This window comes from Monomorium pharaonis, chromosome 8, assembly GCF_013373865.1.
Source record: "Monomorium pharaonis isolate MP-MQ-018 chromosome 8, ASM1337386v2, whole genome shotgun sequence".
NCBI classification, from domain to species: Eukaryota; Metazoa; Arthropoda; class Insecta; order Hymenoptera; family Formicidae; genus Monomorium; species Monomorium pharaonis.
Window position 1 is genome coordinate 7178930 of NC_050474.1, and position 17035 is coordinate 7195964.

The window sequence follows — 17035 nt, forward strand, 5'->3', positions numbered from 1 at the left end:
CCGCCTTTGTACGAGCGCCCGGCGCGGTGCAGCGATAGAAAAGTACCGGGACCGTAGTTTCCAGCGTGAGGTATTTTTCGGGAAAGATAAACGCCAGGCATCAAAATTGATTAAACGTGTCCCGAAGAAATGAATACCCGTTCTCGTAATCTCCTCTCTTTCTCTCTTTCTCTCTCTCCTTTTTTTGAACGGTGTGACCGTATCAAAAATCTTTGCTATGGAGATGTTATTCTGCGATTGAATGACGAGTTGGCTCTATCTTTAATTACCAAAATTACTCCATCTCATGAGAGTGATAAAAATTAATGTATATACTGATAAGAATCATGAAAACGATGATAAGTATCTGTAATAATTGGCAACATTCTTTGAGTTTCGCGGTTTTGCTTGATAGCGTAAGAAAGGAAATATTGGAAATGCCGATTAACATTATGGTCGATGACCTATTTCGCAATCCGCAATATCTTTGCGAATATATTGCTTCTATAATTAATACCGTAATTAGTCGCTGTACGACGTTATAATTAACAGAGTGATAGCGATATGGAGAATTTAACTAACTACCCGCCCATCTGCATTGCAGGTTTCGTTTAATAATGTTCAATAATGAAGCATCACGTTGAAACACTTGGAACAAAAATTGTTAATTTACGCTCATTTGAATCGCAAACGTATTGAAATGTAACCAAATAAGCACGTAATAGCACGTCTTGTTAGCTACTCGATAACTATATCCTGTTATTTTTACGAACATCGGGGGGACTTAATTAACGTAATGATACAATTTGATTTATACATTACAAAGTCTATTTGCATGCAGATTTATATAGTAATTTATCAATTAATGTGAATTGATATAAACAAAATTTTCTTTTTCCAGCATGCTACTTTAGCTTTAGATTTATCGAATTTTTTTTTTTTTTGGTCCACGTGCGTGAAAGTTTTATTGCAGTATGGTAGCAGTATATATTTAAGTGACTCAAATAGGGGTCGTTAGTTTGCTGTTTAATTCTTCGAAAGAAAGTGTCGCGTGGAAAGTGGTTCGTTACTTTCCAACCATCACGGTCGTCTAATTGGAAAAGACCGCGAGCGGGCCACATCTCTCCAGAAGCTACAACGCCGCCGTCGGATTTATTCTCGGCTCTTCCCCGTGCATGGCCGCGGTCGCGCTTTTGCGTGCCAGCGCTATTAAACAATGCGACACATCCGCACGAGGTCTAAAGTTACGTTCACCGTGGCCGGGTGATTAAAGTTAACGAACCAAGAAATAATTAAAAAAGTTTCAAAAATCATATCCTCTCATTGTGCCGACGCTGAATGGCTTCCGCGCTTCGCGTCATTCATTTTAAAATAACAATTCTGCGACTTATTAGAGACATTTTGTGCAATGTTGCACAAAAATCGAGTCAGAAGCACTGGGATAAATAATATAAAATTAATTAAATAATTACGTTTCTCTCTCTCTCTCTCTCTCTCTCTCTCTCTCTCTCTCTCTCTCTCTCTCTCTTTGTTGCTGTATATTTCCCAAATAGTCCTTCCTTAATTAACCGAAATACAAGAATGCACTTTTACAACTTGCTTTTCTACTTTCAACTTTTTTCTGAAAATTCTCTACTTTCATCTCGTTTTTCGAGACCTTTAACGTCAAAATGCGATTACGTTTTAATCTCGCTCAATTTTTATCCCCAGTCAGGAAGTGTAAGAGATATATTAATTTCGAGCATATATCCGTGCAATTATCATCTTTTTTTAAAGACAGATTTTATGCATTTCTCAATTAATCTTTATGAAACGCAACATTCTCAAGAGCTTTCAAGCTGTAGTTAATTCTAATTAATCATCGCGAATTTGTTTTGCGACTCATCCAAGTTTGCAGACAGTTTCGGAAGACAGAGAATGCGAAATGAACAAGAATTGTAAAGCACAATTAAACGAAGCACCTGCTCCTTAGAAGGGTGAAATCATGGTTACTGAAAGAGTTTTATACGGTTATCTTGTCGAGATTGCACCGAATCAAATAAACTATAATTGAATCCAAAAGTATCATACTATGGTTATTCCAACTTTATGATTTTTTTTTTAATAAACTGTTCTTAAATTCTCTTTTCAATTTGAAATAAAAACATTTTGTTACAGTAATATAGATAAAAAAATTAATATAATATTATTAAGAAGATAACATATAGAAACACAACATTTTCTTCTTAATATATTTAATATATTTTATATATTTTACTTAAAAATTTAAAGAACACTTTATTTGAATCAACTTGCCTTCATCAAAATTTACACTTAAATAAGTCTATTATTTGTTGCATAAAAAATTTGTTAATTTGTAACATTAGATATTTTGATAAATCTTAAGTTGAAATTCTATTAAAGCAAAGTTTACTTGAAATTAATAACATTTTGTTTATACTATTTTCTTCAAGATTCACAACTCGCGAGAAACCTTTTATTTTCGTCTGTAAACTTCTGAAATCTTTCCTTGATACAGTCTGTAAACTTTTGCAAACACTTTTTTTCTGTGTGCATTATTGTAAAAATTATCTATCCGTTCTTTCTCTGCAGTGGACACTGTCCATAAATCGTTAAAGTATAACGCTCCTCGCACAGCGAATGAAAGAAGAACGCATTGCAAATCACGGTCTGCAATTTGTTAGACACTAATAGTAAATTCAAAGGTGTCTACTCAGCGACAGACATTGCACGTGTAATGAAATTGACCATGATATACCAGGCAACGAGGGACGTTCCTTTGATTTGAGAGGAGGCAACGAGCGAATTGCTGAGCGAAAGGCTCGTGGTAACGTAGTAAACGAGGGTGAATCTGCGCGCGCGCGCGGCAAGGGTGGCGATGGATGTTCCCTTAATTACGGCTAGCACGTAACATTGGCGTATAAATTTCGGGCTCGACTTTCGAAAAATAGATTATACGATACTAGATGTACATACGAAGAAACGGCCACGTGTTTTACATATCAACAAGAAACGTATGTCCGTATAATACGGTGAGAAAAATCGAAGGGTACAACCTGAGATTTCTCGTTAAAACTAAAATATTTGAAGAATAACAATTCTATTTTATACGTGTCTTATCTTGAAATAAAAATTGGGCTTTTCCTTAATCTGGAAGAAATAGTAAACCGTAACTTAATTTGTGACACTTCTATTGATATATTGGAGAAAGCTCTTTAGAAAGCTGTTCGGCTTTCATGCAGTTATTGAGAAATAAAGATTAATAAAATTCATCCGTGCCAACGGCACCGGTGCTAAGCTGCTTGACATCTCGCATAGTCGAGACAGCTTTACGTAACACAAAAGCTCATAAAATAGATAGATAATTACCAGCATTGAGAGCGAGGAACGCATAATTATCAACGGCGATCACTTTCGCTCGCATTCCTCCTCGGTCACTCGGGATGCCCCGCGGATTCGACCAATTTTTTGCGGACATAGATGTCCTGTCGTCGGCAGGACGTACATAATGAAATTGGCTGGACGAGCGACCGTGCCGGAAAGGGGCGTCCCTTTGATTCGCCGGACGAGGCAAAAGGCTGGGATAAAGGGTACCCCGAGATAACTCGCCGAACGAGGGTGAAGTCCGGCTGAAAAGAAGAACGGGGTGAGTGGTTAGCGGAGGAATCGGAAAGAGAGAAACCGGCGAGGCAGAGCGAGGGCAAATTTTCGGTCGGCGCCGTTTCCCCGTAATTCCACGTGTGCTCATTCCAGATAACCCTGGTTAAGCAACCCTTGCTAAAACCTTAATGATGCAGTCCCCCCGACCGTGCGATTCTATCGGAATATCGATGATTACACGCGGAACACGTTGAGCTCCGTAAGCCCGCCAGTTGTTTAAGCGAATTGTCGTACGGGCACGGGGATAATGCGAGCCCTTATTATCGTATAAAAACACCAAGAGCACACTCTTTACATAGAACTCACCTTTACAAGAGATCTTACGTACTTACGTAACGTGCGCAACATTATTTTTTTTTTTTTTTACAAATTAAAAGATTCGTGCTTCAGACAATTGAAGATTGAACTCTTTAAATTTTGCTATTAATGATGGCAAAGCGCCGTTATTAAATAATGGTTAATCACACTGTAGCCAGACCGACCAAAAACTTGCCGGCTAATGAAGATATTTCGCTGAACTAAGCGGGAATTAATTGCTGAATTCGGGTTCCTTCCAGAACACCACCCCTTCTCCTTACGGGCGACGGTAAAAGCAATCTCTCTTTAATAACTTGCCGGAAAGAGGGTTTGCCTTGTGTATGCTGTATACATGTATTGTGACTATATGGAATATTCGCATTATATAATCCGCTTCCTGCTTTCCTCAGGAAATCTTTTGTATAATATTAATGTATACAGAAAAGAAACGAAACGAATTTTTTCATACACGGCACAAGATTTTTATATCCCTTTTATATAACTCTCTATTGTTACATATTGTTATATATTAGAGACTTTTGCATTGGATTTTATTCATTACTGTAACGCACTTCACATATAACTGCCAAGACATATATTTAAATATAATATATATAACACAGAATTGAAAACAAAAATCTGTTTTTTAATTTACTGTAATCATTAGTTTTGTAATGTTTCATTCTAATCGTGAGAATTAATATTGGTTTATATTTTATGTATCAGATTACTCTCTGCGCAGATTCCAATAATCTTAAAGAGAGAGAAAACCCTTTTACGTGCTTTAATTTTTTTTTAAAGCGCTTACCGCAATATTATTTGCGATTAGTTTTCTTTGGCAACGAAAGTTATATTAAACCTGGAGATACACGGGGTTCAAAGGAGAACATAACTATTACGTTACCGTCATCGTCTTCAAACTTGAGGATAAAAGTCCACACGTGCAGAATTATGAATCGAATATTCATATTCCGTCCACGCCTGCGGACTTGAGATAACTTTTAACGACAGCGATAACTATGGGCTCAAGGCTTAACGGCCGTAATATCGATATCCGCATCTGCCAACGGCTCCCTGACCGACAAAGATATTTCACTCGGCTAAACGAGAAATAATAGCCGATTTCGCGTCCCTTTGGGAGCGACGCCGAGCCTCCTTGCGCTGGAACTCAAAAGGGGCGGAAAAAAAAAGCGCGCTTTCCGAAAAGAGAGGAGTCATCCACCTTCCGAGTTTGAAATACGACCGAAGTAGAAAGCTGCTCTTGCAAAGGGAAACCCATCAAAGACTTTGCAGCTCTTACAAGATTATCCTAACGGAAGGATTCTGCACGAAGAAATTTGTAGTGGAGGCGGTCGATAGCGTCCTGGAATGCAAAATAAAAAGTATTATTAAATTACGTGCACGGTAAATAACCGAGAGCGCTGCGAACTAACCAGCTTCCCCCTCCCCGCCTCCCGCGCGGACGTTTCAACGCAACGCTTAATGACATTAATGCGTATATCTGTGCGCGGTGCGTGCAGAACTCGTCACGGCGAAATATATAAATTTTTCTAGCGCCGTTACACTCGCATGTCGAATCGCACTCGCGCGCGGCGATCTCATTGTTTTCGTTGCCGTCGAAATGAAAATTCGCGAATTTATTGCGATGGTAGAATGAAATTTTTGAACCGCGTCAGCGGGAAACGCGACGCCTGCGGTTTTAATATTCCGTAGGTGGACGCCGAGCTCTCCGACCGAAGTAATTGTTTAAATTGCATTACGCGAGATAAGAGCTGAAATCCATACACTAACGCTATACGGAAATATAAGAAGGTTTTAAATATTATTCTCGGAGCTTGAGAACGTAATATTTTAACGCGCGCTATTTTAAAATTTAGTTTCGACGATACGCGGCGCAAGAATAATCCGGACAAATATTTGATAATTCGCGACTTTGGAAATTGGCGTTTGAAAGTTTCCTTTGGAATTGTAGTTGACAGCAATTAGCGCAAAATAGAATTTCTTGCGGTACGCGCAAACGAGACAAATCCCCTTCGAAGAATTTGTATTTCGCTTTATGATGTCTCATTCGGATATTGAAACGTAATGTGGGAGCTTAGTTAATTAATTCTCGCATGTATCAATGGAAATTGCACCGCGATTTAGGTTGAATTCGGGTCTGAATGCACTTTAAACTGTAATTAGCGATCTCGCGCGCTTTGATCTGTGTAGCTAGACGCGCCGGCGCGCGTGCACGTGCCTTAGAAGAAATTTCAAGTCACGGTAACGTAACGTCAGCCGGCAGCTTTTCGTCTATTATAATCTCAGTTGAGTTTCCACAAGTCACCCCTCTCAAGAGGGAACAGTTGCCTTCGCGATGTTCGTCATTTAGAAATACGTTTCACATCCCCCTTCAACCGCGCCACAATTGAATTCAATTAGTATTGTTTCGAAGAAAGAGGGGGTGCCTCTCTACGAAAAGTTTCTTTCCTTCCGGAGTTTACCTTGCCCTTTTTGTTTCCGTCCATCCGCCCCCTCCCCCCTCCCCCCGTCCCTGGCAAACCCGATGCCGTCCTTAAAATTAGTTCGCATTGGCGTGATGCACGCTGGTAGATTGCTCCGCGAGAAGCCCTTCTGGCTGACAGCAGGATTTAAATCGACTTCACCTTCGCGACCCTCCTTACGACATTGCGAAGACCCAGACGAAATGGAAAAGCGCTTTTAATTTTCTTTTAATTACATCAATTAATTTTCCGCCAGCCGGCCATCAGACGGCTGCGTGTGTTGTCTGCTGAGTAATTTTCGAATCAACAATATTACTTGCTGATTTACATTCGCAGAGTCTAAATATTTATTTCCCTTGATAAGAAATTGGCAATGAACAAACGTAATTATTATAAGAGAAAAGTGTAAAACACAATTCTCTTATTTTACCTGACGAGGAATTCCTGCTTTAGTTTCAGCTTTGCAGAGAATGTTATCTGTGATCTTTGTATAATGGCAGCTGCTTGTTTAGCATGTACGCTCCATTTTTTTCTCGAAAAATTAGATATCAGAAATTTCGCTCTCCTGGAAAGGTCTCTATAGAGGCATTTGTGGCGTTCGTTGTAGAGATCTCACAGAACATTGCGTTCATTCCGATAAAACAATCGGGTCAAACGGCCGATTGCAGGACAATGCGCGATACCACGCGTTTCCTGTGTTCAACTGCTTTTATCAGCCATTTGACATGTTGGTACGAAAGATTTATCTCATCGGGATAGCTGCGCAATTTAGTTTCTACCAGTAAATTGTCGCTATTGCCGCACTCGATATGGTCTATGACGCTTCGTACGAATGAGAGAGAGAGAGAGAGAGAGAGAGAGAGAGAGAGTGAGAGACGTGCTCCAACTGCATGATGCAAAAAAACAAAGTTGATTTAACGTTATCTCGCGCTTTACGCAATCAAGGAAATTTCGACACGCGTGCCGTTTTTCAGTGATGAACTTCGTTAAGAACCTTGACCGCATAAAAAACTCTTCGCGCGAGCATTTTCTACACTCTGAATATTAACGTTCTCAATAATGTATATGCACATAATATGTATCGATCAGTGATTATAATCCGTGTCAACGGAGCGTGGAAAATAAAGAAAAAGATTGGAGATTTTCTTGTTTGCATTCAAGTTTTTTACAAAATACTGTTACTTTGTTCATAAATTTGCTAAAGCCTAAGGACCTGATTTTCCTATCCAATAGGTTTAAAACTTTACTCTCTTTTCGTCCTACTTACGCAGGAGACATTCCCGCGACTCATAAAACTGAACTTTTCTCTTGATTTTTATGAAGATTATGAGGATCTCTGCAAGTTCCGCGTAAGAATACTCAGCCTCGACCTCATTAAATTATTTGAATATTATTGGCCGCATGACCAAACGATTGCGTAAATCATGAGGAAATATATACCGCCTTCGTAAATTATTTGATCGTAAACGCAGGAACATGATAAATAAAATTTCGCAGAAACTTAATAAAATAAAAGGAAAAAGAATTTTTTATTGACTTCGTCATTAATTTAATTAAAAGTTAATCAATGAGTTATAAACTTTTAATTTATATTAGTAAGTTATTTATTTTTTTTTCTTTTTTTGTTATAATTTTAATCAAGCAGATTTTTCATATTGAGATTACGTTTGATTATATCGCTGCAATTTCTTTCATGTATAAATAAAGTTTCGATTTGCGAACTAGTTGATTCTCTGAGAATGTTAAACGCATGAAAGGAGTAATAGGTAGTAAAAGAAAGCCCGTCAACATTTGCTTTAATCTTCAGGACGTAACGGTATTGTTAGAAATTTCCGTACGCAGCACGTTATATAAACTTTGATGTCACATAATTGTTAATTATTATGATGATTATTACTATTCACTTAAGGGATATTTTGTTTGGCAAAATTTTCTTTCCGTGCGTACTTACTCCACATTTATATACGTACCAAAAATAAAGCCAAATTTTCTATTAAATTAATTAAGGGGATCCTGGAGTGACAGAGTTACCGACATTTTTTTGCGAACTTAGATCTTCAAATTGAAATAACAAAATGCAAAATTCTTTTACACGATTAAAGTACGCACAAAAATAAAGAGGGTGACATATAATTTGTTCTGATAAATTAAAAAAAATTGTTATTTATTAGTCACCTAATGACAATATTTGCTTTATATAAAAAATCTACAATTTATATGTATAAAATGGTCCTGTTGCTCCCTAAAAAAAACTTTCAGGAATAATATCGTGCAATTATAAATAAGATTAGAAAAAAAGATTCGCACTCCGCAAATTGGAAAATGAGAAAACGAAAAATTTTTTAATATAAAATTCAATTCATAGATTGATATTAATATGTGTACTTAATTTTGGAAAGGAATTTCTAAATCTATACAAGAAATACATATGCATAAAATCTCATTAATAATGTGCATAAATGACTCTACATTATCGACCTAGATCAAATTTCAAAGGCACTCCAGCATCCCCTTAAATATAAACGATTCAATGTTAATATTATTATTATTATAATTAATATTTCCCTAAATGTAATAGCATCAGCATAAATCAAAATCAAAAGCGCATACATTTTAGATGTAGATATAGTTACTTAATTAAATATTTTAATTAACAGACGTATTGATACGCTAATTAACATATTGTGCGCTAAATTTGATAGAAGCGGGTAGCACAAAGTGAAAAAGTAAAAGTAAAATTATAACTTCGGCTTATTTCATTCGGCTCTAATGATAATTAATTTTGCTGATGCTCCTGATAATTACTAGCGATCATCTTAATTTCACAATTTAATTATTGACTTTGGACGAAAATCACGGCGAGCGCTTGCCGTTTTCGTCAACGATCCTACTTACGCCAGTCGCGCTTTTTATTAATGAACCTGTAGACGCCGAAAACTTTCCTGGTAATCCGCACGATCTTTGCGAGTGAAGTTTCTACTTGCGACCTCGTTAGGATCAGTGGAGGAAACGTTAGACACGTGAAACAGCGGCAGATAGCTGAGGGGGAGCTAGCCGACATTTGGTTTAATCAATGGGACGTGCAGACAGTTTAGGGATTGTCACGAGGAAAGCTACGTTCCCCGGCAGAAGAGATTGTGAAGCACAAGCGGAGACATTGCACGTCGAGAAGAAAGTGGAGAAGACAGAAGTTTGGGGAGACAGGCCGCGTGACTGAAAGGGGATGTTATCGTCGCTCAGACTAATTAGTTAGGATTTACTACGCACCCGTCCGTCGCGTCCCCCATCAAGATCAATAGCTCGGATTGTTGGCCATGTTTCTTTCACTCCCATGTTCCTTTCATCTTAGCCTATAAATCGATCTCTTATTAGAGAAATCGTAAGGGAAAATGAATAGTTAAAATGAATCAAGTAAGTCGATGAAAAACTCAGAACAGATTTTTGAATATTTATTCTACGCTTTCCGTTTCCATTAGCTGGATCAGTTTTTTCTGATTCGTACCAGCGCTCCGTTTCTAGGGGAGTGAATGCGTACCTCGTGAATATTTCATATTTTTACTTAAAAAGCAACATTTAATAAGAAAAGCATGAAATAAATGAGTATAGTTAAAAATTTAACAGATTAAGTACATCTTGTTTTGTGCGTGCTAACAACACAAAGAATTCAAATATGAGTGATATTAATTTTAACTCATGTACCGATAATGATATATTATGCAATTTCATATTTGCGTAAAAGAAGGTTTATTGTACAATATTTTACATTTGTATAAAATTACCAATACTTACCGGCATATCTTTTTGTTTTTGGATAGCATTTTTTTAATAAAATTTAAAAATAAAACTTTAAAAATATGAAAGTGTAAAAATAAAAGTAAGAACTGAAAACTGTCTTTTAATATCAGATGGCGTAGCATTGTACAAAATATTTATAAGTTAATGCACATGAGGATTTTTTTACTTTAATGTAAAACATTTTTTGTTAATTTAGATAAATTTTTACTATTCCGTAGGAAACAACATGTAACGCATTATATGTAAAGATTAAATTAAATTAGATTCGTTTTTAGTAGATTTTGTGTAAAAAAAAGCAATAAATATATAAACTATTGGTTTTTATTTTTTACTTATCTAAGCAGATTATATTTTTATCAGTATTAATACTATGCAATGTTTAGCTTTTGAAAAAGAGGTGTTATTTTAAAAAACCTATGTTAGTTTGGCGACTTTGATCTATTTGCATTTATTGTAAAAATAAAATTGATATTTTTATAAAATGAATCAAGTTTCCTATAGCTCCACCGCAAATTTTACTACAATAAACGATATTAATGTGAGATTGATAAATAATAATAGTAAAATTCATATTACATAATAACAAAACAATGTAGTAAGTGAGACATCAAGCTACAATTTCTAATGTTTATTTATGTGAAAATCAGTGTCAAATGTACAGTGTAATATAAAGTAACTTAAAAGATAGGCGCCTCTCTCTTCGGCAAACACTTCTCTATATACTTCCGCTGATATATCTAAAAAAAAAAGTCATCCATCGTTCGCAGACGTGCAAAATCTTGTTCATTGTAACAAAAACGATGACAGGAAGCTATAAAAAAAAAATCGCGTCATGCAAATTCGCGTATATTCGACTAGGCGAACAGTATCCATCAACACGGCAATTTCACGCAGTTGCATCCAACGAGAAATCGATCGGTCGCTGTGACATCATACGCCGCTGCACAATGGGAAACAAATTACGAAATTACCATACTAAGCGACTTCCGGTTCTCGGCACAATGGCGCAACCAAACCGTGGAACAGATTGAACGGTGGAGGCGCGATCGCCGGGCGAGAACCGTTCGGAGAGACCGATCGGATACATCATTTGCATCCGTCGAAAAGCGCATTATGATTCCAATCCGGCGGCGGCGGTGCGGTATATTTCCGTGGCGACGCTTTAACACAAACGCCGGCCGGCTGGCGTTTTTCGGCCGTGCGGAAAAGATACGCTGCGCGCGGTACGTTCGGCACGCTCGGCCTCGATTCATCCGGCGCGCCACCCGATTGCGCCGCGGGCAACTACGAAAGCAGCTTAAATCACCGCGAGAATATAGGAAAATTGAGTTGAAAATCTACTTTGGAACGAGAGAAATCGCGCTCAAAGTGGATCTCATAAATTATGAGCGCGATCCACATCAGCCCCGAACGCCTTAGATATTCTTAGCTGATGAGATTAGGCACTCTTATCCGCCACGTGATATTCTCCTCGCGGGGTGATATAATTCGCTACGGGGGATTCGCATCGGTCGCGTGTGACGCGGGGGGGGCGCATTCGCAAAATTCAAATGCGAGTAACGCAATTTTATGCGCGGTGTACGTACGTCTGATTAGACTTTCATTACCGGGCTAATGAAAGTACAACACGACACCGTCATAAATTCTTGTGCCGATCGCCGAGGCAATAATTAGGCTGGAGCTCGCTGGCAATCTAAATTTTACACGTGGGAGTTTGAGTTCAAGCAAGATCAACACGGCGTGGAGTGCAGATCGTGTTTGCGTTACACGAGTGCAGTTTAACCGCTGCTTCGCCCATCGGTGACGGCGGGACAGGAACTCCGCCATGAGAAAAACGCTCTCTTCTTTTTTTTTTTTTTTTTCGGAGAAAATAAATGGATAAACATAAATAAAGTTTCGGGATATTTTTTCTCCGTTGGATTAGCAAATATTCCGTATAATCATATTTTCATTCTAAATAAAAATTCAAGTTGGACGAAAATGCGAAGTGGAATACACGAATTTTCCGCCGCGGTGTATTCGTACGATTTCAAATCGCCCAAGTCTCGAATATTAAATTTTGTGGATGGCTATTCGCGTCGGCTATCTCTCGAGAGATAGGAAACTTTCAATATTCGATTATATTCTGAATCGTATTTTTTTTACACAGCCCGAGTATTTTTATATAATTTTGAAATAGGATAACGCTTTAATAACTATTAGCTATTGCCATTACTTCGCCGAAGGAATTCGAGTCGGTTGTCTGTGAAAACCCGAATTATCTAAAATCGATTGCACCGTTACACATACATGCACACGCATACACCCACACACACACACACACAGGCGCAACAGACGTATGTACCGCGCTCGGCAGAAGTGGATGTATCGAGCGCGTGCCGCACGCGGAAACCAACGCGGACGGATTCGCGGAGCGTGTCTCGATTCGGTTTCAGGAGTTCCCTCGCGCAATTACGGTCGGTATGTGTGTATGTGTATGTATGTGTGTGTGCGCCATTATTAGTGCGCGACATTAGCGCGGTCGCCGGCGTGTGTCTTGTGATCAAAAGGGATAATGACAGGAGCGTGCGAATTAGCGCATCGCGCTCCCCATCGATCGTGGATTTAATTAAAGGATGCGAAGTTAGGCGTCGCATATTTCCGCCGCGCGGTCGCACGCGCGCCATATGCAGCCGCATCCGCGTAGCGGGATTTGCATGAATAATCTGTGACGACTCGCCGAAGTAAGCCTAACAGACGACCGTGGATTGTATGCACGTCGGGGGGGGGGGCGTAATGCAATTAAATGGATACGGCGGTGGAGCGTCGCGGCTGCGTAACGACGTTCCCCCGGTAACTTTTGGAACTTTCGTTGCTACGAGAGAGCACGTTACGGAAAGCGCGCCCGTAATACCGGGCTAAAAGAGATGTCACCGTCGCAAAGCACGTACTCCGTGAAAGAAAACAAACGATATATAAACCTACGCAGCCCGGAAGAAATTAAAAGATCACAACAATATTGTGCATTCTTCAAGATTTATACGGCCGGGGAAAAAAGTTAAAGGATCACAACGATATTGCGCATTCTTCAATTTTTAGCGGGGTCACCGTCGCGTTTTTGTGTAAATTTTTCTAAACGGTTTCAAAGGGAAGTGCAACGTCACGAGAGCCTGCGAAATATTACAAAATATGCTGTGTGATTTTCCTACGCAATATTAAAAATTTATTCTAATATGTGAAGGACAGATTTCTCCTTTTTGCAGATTTCCATGTGAAATCTTTGAGTCGTTACTTGTTCTTTTCCTTTATTGTTTAAGGCACATATGTGTCATGTACCAGTTTGAGGCAAGCGTAGCTGCCTCGTCAGCTAGTGGATTTGCATGAGCAGTCTGCTAGGAATCGCTGGAGTTAGACGAATGCATGGCTTACGTCATACATATACCGTAAAACGTCAGTTGGTGCAGCCACGGTCATTCGTTTGTTACCAACGGAATAAAATCTTATTCAATTCATTCTTCTGTGCTCGGATTTCAAGACGAAGGGATACTGTGGATGCGGATCTGAAAAAATTGGTTTTAATAAACAGCAAATTAAATTGAATCTACAAAATTATTTTTAACAAACCAAATTTTGCAATTTTATTAATGAAAATGACACACACTAAATAAAACGCGAAAATTATTTTTTAACTGTTTATATTTAATTTATGAATTCTATTTAAAAGAAAAGTTATCACTACTGACTTCCTAAAGCGACACCTCTTATTTCTCAGAAATTATACTGCACTGTTTAATACTTATAAAAACGTGATCTGCTTAGAGAGATAAAAAATAAAAAATCTTTGATTTTATGTATTTACTTTCATTTTATTACAAAATTATCTTACAATTAGTTCATCAATTTATTTTATAGTTAACTTCTCCACGACGCGAGATGTCTAAATTATTGCATATTACACTAGTTTTTGAACTTAATTTCTTAGATATTTATTTTTAATTTTGCTGCGAAAACATTAATTATTATAAAATATAAAACAGTATTATAAAAATTACAACATCATCTTCTAGAAGACATTTCCTAATTTACATTTGTGTTTTTAAAGTTTTATTTAGCTTTTGTTTAAGAAATATTGTTCAAAAAGTTATATATCAGTACTAGTGACATTTTAATTCTTCAATTGTATTTTTTTCTCCAAAAAGATAAAAGAATTATATTGAATGCCATAGCGATTTTCACACGTATAAATCAGTAAAGAATTTTTATAATACAAAGATTCTATAATACAAAATTTTAGGAATGACACTTAGAAACATTTCGATCATACAACAAAAGCCAAAATATAAAATAATTAATCCATATCAATAATGCAAATAGAGCAAAAATTATCTGCTCTGTATATGAAGAAATAAACTGTTATAATTAACAGTTGTAACTTAATCGTGGTTAATTGCGCTATTAAATTAAATACATGCACAATTTATGAACAATAATGTTAGCATTAAATTATTATCTGAGTATAGAACGAGAAATTAAATATTTTAAAATTGCATTCCATTATGTAATAATTTAACTGTCGACCATTCGCAGTACGATAACGCTGTTGCGAATTTAGCTTTCGTCGGCGTTTGCACTATCATTTGATAGGATCTGGTTCAAGTTTCTAACACGATCTATATAGGATAGTTCTCCACTCCGCAAATTACTCCCAATGGTGACGATGATAACATTTGCGGATATTCCATATGCTGTCGCTGGTGTTACATATGTTATTAACCACATTACTATCTTAATTAAATGTACTAAATATATATGTTTACAGAATATTTAAAGGTTTAAACTTTCACTTTAACGCGTGTAAAATATGGTGAACAAAAGTACAATTCAAATTTGTCTCTTATAATAAACGAAAGTTTAGATATAATTTTTTATTAAACTCTGTATGAAGAAACACCTATAATTATGTAATTTAAAAAAACAAATACAATATTTATAATTTTATAAAGTAATAAAAAAATTAAGAGAAAAATAAAGAAATAAAATAATAATATAAGATCACAGAATTATCTTATTTTTATTTATATTATGAGATCTTTTTTCTCATTGCAAATCAAGAAATATCATTGAAATATAGTTGGAAATATTGTTACATAAAAGCTTTAAATTACATTATCTATAATAAATGTTTTATATATAAAGAAGCATCATAATTAATAATACAGCAATGAAATAAAAAAGACAATTCTTGACAAGTCTCAAGACTTGAGGTATAATTATATTGATTCATCGTAGATTAACTTCGCTCTATTACGCTATCAACTAACGAAGTATAAACGATCTCATAATAAAATAACCACGAAACTTAACTGCAACGGTGAGAGAGTGCATCAATAAACTTGCGCTAGATTAATTTTTATTATAAGCAACATGACAATACACGTCCGATGATGTCGCAAGACTGGAAATTAATTTAATATTATTGAACCGTATGATATTGTTGAAATATTAAACATATAATTTTTAAGTACTAAATAATCTTAAATAACATGAAACAATCAATTAATGTGTAAAATAATAGAAAATGATTTTGCACTTTTTTTAAATATTCGACTTCTGTAATTTACAAAAGTAACCTAAACTAAAAATATACGAACAATCATCACACTCGAGATACTTTTGTAAATTAAAATTTAATTGTTCTACATTATATATAAAAATTATAATATAACATATTTAAAGCTGAAAACAATTACAGTTAAAGTGCAATGTGTGCATACTATCAATACGTATCCAAACTTTATTCCTATTTGGAAAAGTTTTAAGCTACTTACTTGTTTATATAACACTCCACCCACGTTACCACTGTTTCACTAGCATATTAGAGCGTTCAAGTTTCTCTATAAATATTAATTTACCTAGTTTACACAGGAGTACTAAAGTATGGCGTGGGCGAGAATTCGCGATTGTCTATGATTGTAAAATATATGAATACGCACATGTAACAAAATACATGGGTTTCATTTATAACATATTTAGATAAAACTAATTAGATAATACAAAAGATAAATAAAACTATTTAGATAATACAAAATACAGAAAACAATCAGATCTTAACTTTTATTCTAATTAGAATATCCTCGTAAGTCATCTAAAGTAAGAAGAAATTACGAAATTACAATACAAATTATGTAATATAATTACAAATTTGTTATAGTTATACTATATAATTATTAAAATTACGGATAAAAGGTAAATATTCCAGTGAACAATAATATATTTATGTTCTGACACTTAATACTTGTTACAATTTAATATGATTTATATATTACATTAAAATTTAATTGTAATCTTTACATATATACATATTTATAAAGAGGTATGTATGGTGTGCATAAAGTAAAGTAAGCTAAAAAAAAATATTGGAATGTACACTTAAAAGTTATATTAAAAATACTTTGATGTTCTCTTAAAAGTTTTTACATTATATAATTTTTAATTATAATATAATTTTTTAATTTATTATATATTTATTAAGATAATATATTTTGTATTTATTTTATAAACAATATAAGGATAAGCATATAAGATATTAATTAAAAAACAAGCATTTTTAATTGTTTAGATATAGTTTATCCAGATGAGTTTTATTACTTTTGAAATAATTTTAAAATTCGTCGTATTTTTGTATGTTAATGATAATATTTAAGAGATATTTCAAACGGTGGTTAATTATATAATTAAATTATTTTATAATCTCATTAAAATTTAATAGTATTGGGTTCTGTATCATTACACAGTTTAGTTACTGGAACATTTATTTTAATTAATTTAAACGACACTTTTTC